The sequence below is a fragment of the Mirounga leonina genome, unplaced genomic scaffold (genome assembly GCF_011800145.1).
Source record: "Mirounga leonina isolate KUSES-001 unplaced genomic scaffold, KU_Mleo_1.0 Mir_173, whole genome shotgun sequence".
Taxonomy (NCBI): domain Eukaryota; kingdom Metazoa; phylum Chordata; class Mammalia; order Carnivora; family Phocidae; genus Mirounga; species Mirounga leonina.
Window position 1 is genome coordinate 41655521 of NW_023270447.1, and position 12290 is coordinate 41667810.

The window sequence follows — 12290 nt, forward strand, 5'->3', positions numbered from 1 at the left end:
GAAGGTCTGGGCTTAAAATAGGAGAGTGGTCCCAGAGCTGGGCTTCTTAATAGTCATGGGCATGATGGGCTCCTCCCAAAGAACAGAGACCAATCAGAAGTGCTTAACTACCAGAAGCCATGAGGCCACAATACCATATAACCTGTAGAGACAGAGGGGCAGCCACAGGGGCTTGAGCTGCAGGAATTACAGAGAGGGTTAACAGCTCATAGTGTCCCAAGGGGCAATTGTGTAGACAACAAAGGTACTACATAAAATCTAAAAACGAGAGAGGGCCTTTGATCATGTGGTCCTCTGGTCATATGTATCACACACGACACCATCTAGAGCAGCAGACCTCACAGAATGCTGGGAGGCCTTGGAAAGGCACATCTGAAGTGACAGATCAGAGGCAACCCTCTGAGAGCCCAGGTTGTCTTTCTATAGGATATGGTTTAAATCACAGACCTCTGTATGACAGTGTGTCCACACTTAGGAACCAAGGAATCAGAGCAGGAGTGGTGCCATTTACCATCACTCCTAATGACTCACTGGGGAACTTTGTCCGCATTCTGGTCTCTTCAAGTGTTAGAGGTCCTGGGCCCTTGCCAGGGGATGTAACAAGAGTCTTATGGGTTTATGAATTATAGCTGTCACCAAGGCCCTTTGGATTTCTTGTCTCCAGAGACCAGCAGGGGAAAAGAGTCACCATTCATGGCAGGGAGAATCCATTCTCATCAGCAGGAGGTAGAGTTCCTTTTATACATGCAGCTAGGGAGGAACATGGGTGGAACCCGGGAGAACACAGGGGCCTCTCCTGGCACTCAGCTGCCCCACTGGAACTATGACTGGAAGTCTATAGCATGCCTGGCCTGAGAAGGGTGTGACTGCAAAGGGCTCAGATCCCTCTGGGAAGGAAGATTTGGGTCACTTCACCAGGTAAGCCACCAGGACCTGCCAAAGTAATAGCTAACCAGGAGAGGAATTTAGAATGGACAGAAGAGAAAACAAACAAAGCGAACAGAAGAGGAAGAGGATGTGAACCAGCTGTGGCTATGAGACCAAGGGCAGTGACCTTGCCATAATTTGCCTCATTAACAATCTTTTCTAAATCTCCCTGCAGAAAGATAGGTCCACAGACCTGTGGAGGTCCTGCTCCCTGAACATGCTATAGAAGTGGACCTGAGCAGTGCAATGGGTAGAATATAGCCGCCATGAAAGGGCATGGCTCAGATCTCCTCCTGCAGGGAGCATGACTGATGGAGAGTTCTGGCTATTTCCTGTGTGCATCCATTACCATGTTTGTATGGGGACTGGATTCCTATGCCAATGACTGAGCATGGCAAGCATACTAAGGCAGGCCAGTTCCAGTGAGTGGTGGTCACTTTGGTTTGAGGATTCCCAAGTGGTTTCCCTGAGGTTTTTTTGGAAATGTGCTTTCTGTCTCTTTCTATCTCTTCCTCCCGTTCCCCTACTTTTTTCCACAGATATTGGAGTTGCAACATGGTCTGGAGGCTTCCCTCACCTTCTCTTGCTTTCTCCCCCTTTACAGGCATTTCCCCAATAAATCTTTTGCTTATCTATCTGTCTTACTTGCTTCTTGAAGGACCTAAACTAATGTATGCTCCCCAGTTAGTGACTAGCTACTTAAGTGCAGTCCATGCACCATAATGTAGTTGAAACAGTGAGTTTGGATATACCTTCTTACTCCATCTTCATAATCATTGAATAATACTACTTATTCCAATTTTACATATGAGGAAACTGAGGATTGATTTAGGAACTTGCCTGGGGGTATACAGCTGCTAAGTGGCAGAGCTGCACTGAAATTCAAACTTAGATCTGTATTACTCCAAAATCGTCTTTACTACTCAGCTATGGGACAGCTGGGCTAAGGGCAGAGTTGATATCTTAAGAGAGTTGAAGTCTCTAAGGAAGATGAGTCTCATGTCTTAACAGGAGTGAGCTGAGGAAGTTCTCCAAATCAACATCAAGGTGTATCTCAACCAATAATTTTAGGGCAGTACTGATACTCTCATCAAATCCATGATAGAAGCATCAAAGTTCTGGACAGTATTCCCTCAGGAATTTTAGTCCAGAAAGGTTTTAAAGTGGGCCTTCACAATTATACATATGTGATTCAATTGCTTTCATCTTTTTTCTTTCTCTGAATTATACTTTTAGCAAATATCTACTGAACTTTTACTGTATGTCATGCATGATTCCTTCTAGACAAAAAATTATATACATTCCTTTTGCTTCCCCATTACATTTAATCAGACTGTTTCTTCTTACTCTCAGTCTGTCATTATCAGTATTATTGATGGCCTACTGTTTTCATGGTACTAGGCAATGGGAAAGGATCTCTTTCCTTTAAGTGTAATAATTTCCCCAACTTAGAAGGAGACTAATTCTTTTTTTTTTCTTTTTAATAAATTTTATTGGAACATTGGTTATCCATGTACTAAAAAATCAGATTATACCAAAATTTTTTAAATGTGAAGTGAATCATAGAACTTAAAATGAGAACTAAAGATATGAATTTTCTAGAAGAAAATGGGTGAGCATATTTATTATCCTGGATTAGGCAAGAATTTCCTAAATGTGACGCAAAAAGCATACATCAAAAGCTTTTAAAAACTGACAAATAGGATAGTAAAAATTAAGACTTCTGTTGTTTGAAATGCACTCAATATATTAAAACGAAAAAGCACGCTGTTCACATTACTATCTATAAAATATATCAACAATAAAAGACATATATCCAGAATATAATTTATTCTTAAAGTGATATAATAAGAAGATAAAATACTGATCTTAAAAAAGGGGAAATGACTAGACACTTCAAAAATAGAAGATACTCATTCACATGGCAAAGGAGCACATGAAAAATTCTCATCATCATTCATTATTCATTGGGACAACACAAACGATCATTTGAAGTCCACTGGAATTGCTAGAATTACAAAAAGACTGGTAATACTAAGTATGGTGAAGATATGGAGCCACTGACAGTCAACAAAACCAAAAGACAACCGAAAGAATGGGAGAAGATATTTGCAAATGACATTTCAGCGAAAGGGCTAGTATCCAAAATCTATAAAGAACTTATCAAACTCAACACCCAAAGAACAAATAATCCGATCAAGAAATGCGCAGAAGACATGATCAGACATTTTTCCAAAGAAGACATCCAAATGGCCAACAGACACATGAAAAAGTGCTCAACATCACTTGGCATCAGGGAAATCCAAATCAAAACCTCAATGAGATACCACCTCACACCAGTCAGAATGGCTAAAATTTTCAATTCAGGAAATGACAGATGTTGGCGAGGATGTGGAGAAAGGGGAACCGTCCTACACTGTTGGTGGGAATGCAAGCTGGTGTAGCCACTCTGGAAAAAAGTATGGAGGTTCCTCAAAAAGTTGAAAATAGAGCTACCCTACGACCCAGCAATTGCACTACTAGGTATTTACCCCAAAGATACAAACGTAGTGATCCAAAGGGGTACGTGCACCCCGATGTTTATAGCAGCAATGTCCACAATAGCCAAACTTTGGAAAGAGCCAAGATGTCCATCAACAGATGAATGGATAAAGAAGACGTGGTGTATATATACAATGGAATATTATGCAGCCATCAAAAAAACACGAACTCTTGCCATTTGCAACAATGTGGATGGAACTAGAGGGTATTATGCTAAGCAAAATAAGTCAATCAGAGAAAGACAAGTATCATATGATCTCACTGATAAGAGGAATTCTTAATCTCAGGAAACAAACTGAGGGTTGCTGGAGGGGTGGGGGGGTGGGAGGGATGGGGTGGCTGGGTGATAGACATTGGGGAGGGTATGTGCTATGGTGAGCATTGTAAATTGTGTAAGGCTGATGAATCACAGACCAGTACCTCTGAAACAAATAATACATTATATGTTAAAAAAAAAAAAAAGATAGTAGGAAGGGAAAAATGAGAGAGGGGGGAGGAATCGGAGGGGGAGATGAACCATGAGAGGCTATGGACTCTGAGAAACAAACTGACGGTTTTAGAGGGGAGGGGGGTGGGGGGATGGGTTAGCCCAGTGATGGGTGTTAAGGAGGGCATGTATTGACTGGAGCACTGGGTGTTATTCACAAACAATGAATCATGGAACACTACATAAAAAACTAATGATGTATGGTGACTAACATAACATAAGAAAATAAAATTAAAAAAAGAATAAAAAAAAGATATGGAGCCCCTGAAAATTTTATATATCACTGGTGGGCATATAGTAAGAGACTGCTACTTTGGAAAGCCATTGATCTGTTTCCTATAAAGTTAAGTACACAATTATCATATAACCTACAAGCGAAGGAGACTAAATCAATGGATTAGAGGCCACATAGGTAATTGTCCAGTTACTGTCTAAATTTAGTTTAGAGGTAAAAGACCTAACATTTTATATTACTTTTCGTTTTTCTTTGAAGGGTGGGATAAGGGAAAGGGATTGTTAAATAAAGAACATTTATTGAATACTATATTTTCAATATAAATGACAGTCTTGATTTAAAAAAAATAGCACTTCAAACATTTTGGAGCATCCATTAAAAATTCAGTGGTTTAAATATTGGATATTTAAAGCATTGAGCTGTATAAAACCCAGAGTAATGAAGAATAAACATTTATGTCATCCTCCCTCATTCAGTCTCTTAAATCTTTTTTCCCCCCTTAACATATATCACTATCTGACATTATTCTAATTATTGACTCATTTGCTTGTTTTCAGCTATCCTCTCCAACTAGGAAACTTCCCTGTCTTGTTTCACTGCCGTATTTACAGTGCAGTGTAGTGCCTGGCACATAATTTGGTACTCAACAAATATTCGTTGTATTCGTTTGTCTAACCTAAGGAGAGAGGATGACTTCCTAAAGAATCACAAAGGAAACCACAATGCAAACAAACAATAAACAAAAAACCCACAACAGTCAACATACTTGACTATAAGAAAATGGAAAAATTTTTTAATTAAAGATTTTATTTATTTATTTGAGAGAGAGAGAGACAGAGGTAGAGCACGAACAGGGAGGAGAGGGAGAAGCACACTCCCCGCTGAGCTGGGAGCCCAACGTAGGGCCCTGCGATCATGACCTGAGCCAAAGGCAGCCACTTAACCGACTGAGCCACCCAGGTGCCCCAGAAAATGGAAAATTTTTATGAACATAATTTTTTAGAACAAATAGTATGTTGGAAAAATACAGATCAGAAGTAAGACAGAAAAAATATATTGCTATCTTTATTAAAGACACTGTTATTACAAACTGCTAGAAGATACTACGATCCCAGTAGGTAGCAGGCAAAGAATGAAAACAGCATTTTCCCTACCTATTCCATGGGCACACTCTGATAAATTAAAAGAAAAATGAAAAATAAAAATGAGTGAGAAAGCACATGGAATTATTAATCTCTTTAATAATCATGGAAATTCAAAATTAAAGCAAAAAATACATTTTAAAAACATTAAAGATATAAATCATTTTTTAAATTAATTTTTAAATTAATTTTATTTTTCATTTTTAAAAAATTTTATTATGTTATGTTAATCACCATACATTACCTCATTAGTTTTTGATGTAGTGTTCCATGATTCATTGTTTGCGTATAACACCCAGTGCTCCATTCAATACATGCCCTCTTTAACCCATCACCAGGCTAACCCATCCCCCTACCCTATTTATTTATTTTAAATATTTCATTTATTTATTTGACAGAGAGAGTACAACCAGGGGGAGCAGCAGGCAGAGAGAGAGGGAGAAGCAGGCTCCCCACCTAGCAGGGAGCCCAGTGTGGTCTCAATCCCAGTACCCTGAGATCATGACCTGAGCCAAAGGCGGACACTTAACCTACTGATCCACCCAGGTGCCCCTTTAAATTTTGAGTAGGCTCTACACCCAATGTGGGGTTCAAACTCACAACCCTAAGATCAAGAGTTGCATGCTCTACCATCTGAGCCAGCCAGGTGCCCCAAAGATGTAAATCATTTTAAAATGATAATGTTTGGGGGGCCTGGGTAGCTCAGTTGATTAAGTGTCTGCCTTTGGCTCAGGTCATGATCCTGGGGTCCTGGGATTGAATCCCGAGGCAGGCTCCCTCTCCCTTGTCCCGTTTGTGCTCTCTCTCGCTCACTCTCTCAAATAAATAAAATCTTAAAAAAAAATGATAATGTTCATTGTTGCAGAACCTGACATTGTGTACATTTTTCAGAGCAGTGTAAATTTTTGGAAACTTCCTGAAAAGTGACTTGCCAATATGAATCTATGAATCAGGAATCTAAAAATATGCAGTCCAGTTAACTCAATAGTTCCATTTCTGTAAATCTCTCCTAAGATAATTGCCTAAATAGTATATATTTAATTATTATTTATTTGCATGAAGAAATTTATTAGTTATAAAGACTTTTGTAGTAACATGGAAAAATGCTCATAAATTACAGGCACACCATGATTACACTTAAATTAAAAAGATGCCTAGTGAAAAAGAACTGGAAGAAAATATATACTAAGGTAAATATTTATATTAGGGTTGTAAAATTACAGTGATTTTTATCTCTCTTCTCTAGTTTCCAAGTCTTTGTAATTGAATTTCATGATCTGTACAATGGTATTTTAGTTTTGCTCAGTACAACTTTTTAAGGCAAACCTTATTGTTTGAATCTATTTCCCCATTGTAATCTAATCTTTTCCAGAGAAATAGACTGGTGAGCAAATACTTTTTTGATGAAGATTTATGTGGGAAACCCGTGTGTATGATTGCTGGTTGGATGGGGTTGTTTTTTGAGAATTTCCCCGATAAGAGGTTTCTACTTCATTGTATTTGGTTTAGTTCAATTTAGATGAATATTTGTAGCAGGCTTGTAGGTTTTATGCTACATGTTACATATTAGAAGGAAATATGTGTAGTCCTCCTTTTATACTGTTCTCTCTCTCTCTTATTATGTTCCTTATAGGGTGACTCTCCAATTTTTTTTCTATTCTCAAATGTAAAATTGAATTCCTTATCCAATTTAGTTGGTGTTGTTCTTAGTCAACTAATTTGGAAAATTTTGGTCACGTAAGGCTCTTCCTTCTACCTCAACGCCCACATCTGAATCCGTTACCATGCAGTCTTTTCTACCTCTTCAGGCTTTTGACACTTTCATGTTTATCCCTCCCTAGTCCACTGCTTTAAATATTGATCTTATCACTTGTAGCCTGCAGCTCTACAATGCTATGGACATTAATCTTGTCCTCCTATCCATTGTCCACCTTATTTTTACATAAGTGGTTCTCAACAGGGGTGGTTTTTGTCCCCCAGGGACATTTGGCAATGTCTGAGGACAATTTTGGTTGTCATAACTGGGCCAGGTGAGTGGGGGGCTGGGGGGCATGGAGGAGAAGCGAGGGGTATTGCTATTGGCATCTAGTGGTTAGAGGACAGAGATGCTGCTAAACATCCTGCAATACACAGGAAGCATCCCATAACAAAGAATTATCTGGCCCCAAATGTCAATAGTACTGAGGTTGAGAATCTCTGCCCTAGGGTGATTCTTGTAAAATAAAAACCTGCTTAAATACCTCAAGAACACACAATGTCGGGGTGCCTGGGTGGCTCAGTCGTTAAGCGTCTGCCTTTGGCTCAGGTCATGGTCCCGGGGTCCTGGGATCGAGCCCCACATCAGGCTCCCTGCCCAGCTGGAAGTCTGCTTCTCCTCCCACGTTCCCTGCTTGTGTTCCCTCTCTCGCTGTGTCTCTCTCTGTCAAATAAATAAAGAAAATCTTAAAAAAAAAAAAAAAAGAACACACAATGTCTTTCAGGCAAGATTTGTGCATAACTCTCATCTTACTCCCCAGCCACACCGCATATATGTATTACTGCCCGAATATGCCATGATCCCTGCCTGGGCTCCTGTGATTTATCTGCTGCTTGTAGTTTCTTCTTTTCTTCCTAATTTGTTCAGGCTAGGTTGGGTAATTCTCCTCTATGACCAGTTTTGGCAGAGCATGAATCACACTGAACACTCACCTGTTATCCCACTCCAATGTGAGCACCAGACGTCAGGAATCAGGTCTTTTTTCCCAGAATCTTCAGCACTTAGTGCAATGCCCAGTATAGGGAAATACACTCAACCAAGGCCCTTTCTCCTTATTCCATTTATATAGCAGTCAGATTCATTCTTGAGTACAATGGGGGTCATTGCTTCTGTCCTGATTTTCCTTGATCTTTATTCTTTGCCTTCCCTGAAATGTGGCTGTTTCATGTTTCTGTCTCCATTCATTCACTCCCAACTTGCTCTTTAAGGCCCAGCTCAATAAAAATGATTTACCAAGCCCACCACGTGTGCCAGGCCTGCATTATCTTTGTTCACCTTCAGCATAATCCCCATAAGGAAAGTATTATCCCAATTTAACAGGTGAAGAATATGATGGAACAGCCCTGAGAAGCAGGTGAGGTAGCACATGCACACAAACACCCACAAGTGGAGGCAACTGGGCCACGACCCTCCCAGCTTGATTCTTCTATCTTCTCTGAATTCTTCTACATCCTTCCAGAAGGCACTTGGGAGATCTTTTAGGCTGTCTCTCAACTTTTATGAATAAGCTCCAAGTTGTTAGGGTATCTCAGGTGGTGAATGGTGGGAGCCAGACCTAATATCCAGAACTCTAGAATCAAATGCTCTCTTCGCTCACTAGGTACCACACCAACACTTCTTGCTCAGTATGAGGTAAGTCGCAGTAACCCCCCAAGCTACCGTGAGCCCTCCAGCAGGATTTGCGAAATCAGGGCAGGTGGGCAGCTTCAGTCCACAGTGACCTGAGCAGCAGAAGCCTGACCATGCCCAGGAGCTACGCAGCTCACATCTTATTCTATCCCGACAAAGGGCAGAGAACTGTGATAAAGGCATCGTGGTGCAGGTACATGTGGTGGAGGGCACCCCAAACTTAGGGATCAACCTATAGCCCAAACCGGACAATTTCACTGTCTGCTCTGGCAGACCTCTCGCTCCTAGACTGGTGTTTCCAGAAGACGCGGTAAAGAAGCGAGTGAAGGGTGGGGGGCATGAGCGAAGCCAGACGGGGACCTGGCGAGAAGACTGGAGGCGCTGGGTCCTGCACTGCGGCGGAGCGCATGCCTTCGTCGCGACCTCCGCCCCCTGTTTCCTGGGCTGCCGTTCGTGACGTCACGAGGAGGCGGAGCCGGCTTCGGCCTGGGAGGCGGAGCCAGCTGCGGGGCTGGGCGGGAGCGTCGCGGAGCGCAGGCCGCGGCGCCGGCGGAGTAGCTAGCAGCCGCAGACAGCGCGGGCCTGCGCCCCAGCCCTGATTGCCGGTCCCGCGCCCCCTCCTCAGCCCCGGGCGCGCGCACGCCGGGCCCTGCGGGGCTGGCTGCTGAGCGAGTAGGCAGCCGGAGCTGCGCCGCGACCCGGAGCACCCCCTCGGCCCAGGCGCACACGGAAGTGGTGAGTGTCGCGGAGGGGAGGTGGAGAAGCCTGTGGCGGCCGCGGACGGCCGGGCGAGGGGCGCGGAGTCCGGCGCTGGCGGGCTCCGCGGCCGCTGCTCGCTGTCCTCGCGAGCAGCGCACCCCCGGCCCCTCAGCGAGCGCGGCGCTGGACCGGGGGCCCGGGCGGGCTGGGGGCGTGTGGGTGCGGGCGGGGAAGCGGGGGATTTCCAGCCAAGCGGAGCCGGCCGGTGGCTGGGAGGTTGGGGGACGGGGGCCCCACGCCGGGACTGGGGGGAAGGTTAAGGCTCGCCGCCCCCTCCCCCAGAGCACACGCCAAGTTTTCATAAACAAGCCTGGATCGCGCTGACATCCTGTTTATACCACCCTGAGATACAGGCGCGGGCTTGAGGTCTGACGTCCCTCGCTCTTGCATCGAGAACTTGACCGCCAGCTCTCTGGCAGAACTGTCGTTGGAGGGGCGGGAGGAGGTTTTCTTTCGCCTCAGGACGGAGGCCGAGGGTCTTCGTCGTTTTCCACGTTTGCCATCTCAGCGAGGGAAAGTTTCTGGGGTTTGGGGCCATGTTTGGGGCTAGAAGGGGGGCGTCTGTGGACTCAGGAAGCGCCCCCTCCCCTTTTATGTTCTTTTGGGACCCTGGCTCTAGGCAGCCAGAGAGAAGGGCGAAAGACGCATCCTGGGCGAGAGGGCCCTGGAAGAGGAACAGTGAGAGAGAGCCACCGGGGGAAGTGTGAATCCTACTGTAATGGGACTGATTAACTGAAACTGGGGCTGATCTCTGTCTGGCCTTCTGTCTTATTCGTCAGACCCCATCCACGCGTGGTCGCCAAGCATCAAAGGGAGACGTCGCTTTAGCAGGGCTAATAAACACCCCTCTCAAGTCACATCCCAAGCTTCTAGGGATGTGGGCTCCATGGATGTCTGTTTACCAAGGAACTTCTTTAGGGAGACTAGATAAAAGGTGTGATTATTGGCAGGTGTTCGCATTTTTAAAAAAACTGTATATTCTCTCTGAATTCCTGTGTGTCCGTTGGGAAGAGGACCCTGCCACTTCTTTTAATACGTGGCTGTGAGCTGTCTTCTGCCCCTGGTTGAATACATGCTGTTAACTTTTTTTTTTCTTTTTACGAGTCATAGGGTTTTACTCTCATGGCAGGAGTTCACAGCTGCATAAAATTGTCATTGCTTCTTTCAGGGAGGAACGCAGAAAAAACCTTGTATAGTTAAGTGAGGAGTAGAATGCAGAAAGAATTAGATGTGATCATGGAGTCTTTGTTGGCAAATTCAAATCATGGGCATATACACAGTGCAAACATTTTTTTTAAGATGAGCATTTTGTATTGATTAAATCTCTTTGTTCCTCCCTTTCCAAAACCCCATTTTGTGCTGTTTCTCGCTTTTGCTTTTGGTGGCTCTGATGTTTTCTAAGACCAGGGAGTCCTTCTCACTGAAGGATCAGTGTGTTCTTTTGTACTTTGTGGTGAAGGTTAATGGAGACTATGAGGATACCAGACATTTGGGGTCCAGTATACTGTGTATTATGGAGAAAACTGTCTCCTGTTTATAGGTCCAGATCATATTTAAAGGCGTAAGAAATCATATTGAGCGATTGTGGACATTATGAATAGGAATAATCACCTCTTCTTAATTCTCATATCATATTAACTAGGCACTTTCACTGTATCTTAATTTCTCTAAATAGCTGCAAAAATGTATTTTTAAATCTGAGGATTGCAGTGTGACACTCCACATTGATTCCTGATTCCACAATATACTAATTATAACCATTGGGAAATGATGATAGAGGGTAAATAAATTATACATATATAGATAAAATAATTCAAACATTCTCCAAAATATAACTTCTGTAACTACATTTCAGTTTGCTATAATTTAAGCAGTCTTGTATCAGTTTGGTTAATGCTATACCTGTGATTATCTTTCTGCTCATTTGTTATCCACCCTTTACAGATTAAGGTATTAAGGTGAATTAGGTTGCAGAATTTTTTCAATTCAGGCATTTTTTAAAAAGCTGGTAAAAATAAGGAATTTTGAGGGTGGAGTTGCTTTTGCAGGAACAGAGACTCGGATTAAATGGCATGAAGAAACTTAAACTGTGTGCTTTTAAATCAGATTGTTAGGTCTGCCAGTTTAGATTCTGGGTTCAGAAACACTAGTGGTTTCAACTGCAGACCACAAATTGTAGTAATCTTTCAAAGTTATCACTCAGTTTCTTCTGGATAGCTTTAGGTCATACATTATATTTGGACAGAAACCCAGCTGAAGCAAGTATTGAGGATGTGTAGGTTTATATTCACTTTCATAGTGGGAACACTAATGTATAACTGAGTTAATAAGGTTTATTAGCAAAGACCAAGATCTGTGTTTTCTAACTCCTCTGGTAAGTGTTTTTTTCCCTAAATACACACATATTTTATATATTTTTAGTATGTATTTCCTTATTGTGTTCTAATGAGATAATATGCTTTTAGAAAACTTAGCATCTGAGATGTGAATATTTGTACAAGGAAATTTTTCTTGTTCATTTCCACATTTTAAAAATTGTTTGAGGTGAAGGGGAAATTGGTTAACTCAATGTCCCTGAGTGAGCAGCATCTGATGCTTTGTGATTTCTTGTGGGCTCAGTGACATATGGAGCCTTGTCACAGAGTAGAGATGCCAAAAAGAACCTCTTGGGATTCTTTTAGACCAGTATTTCTCAACTGGGTATGATTTTGTGCCCAAAGAGATATTTGCAGTTTCTGGAGACATTTTTGGTTGTTATAACTTAGGGGGTTGGGGGGGAGGAGGCAGGCTTACTGGCTTCCAGTGGGTAGAGGC

At 42.7% G+C, this 12290-nt stretch overlaps 1 protein-coding gene and 1 pseudogene across 2 annotated transcripts in view; one reads left to right on the forward strand and one right to left on the reverse strand.

The window, feature by feature from the left end:
* LOC118018957 overlaps positions 1–12290 on the reverse strand; it is a 56451-nt pseudogene that overhangs the window by 8769 nt on the left and 35392 nt on the right.
* Positions 9247–12290, forward strand: part of JAK1 (Janus kinase 1) — a 124696-nt gene continuing 121652 nt past the window's right edge. For both annotated transcript variants that reach the window (XM_035018359.1, XM_035018358.1), the window contains exon 1: positions 9247–9452. The gene's annotated coding sequence lies outside the window, so the exon portion shown is untranslated. The remainder of the gene's footprint in view (positions 9453–12290) is intronic.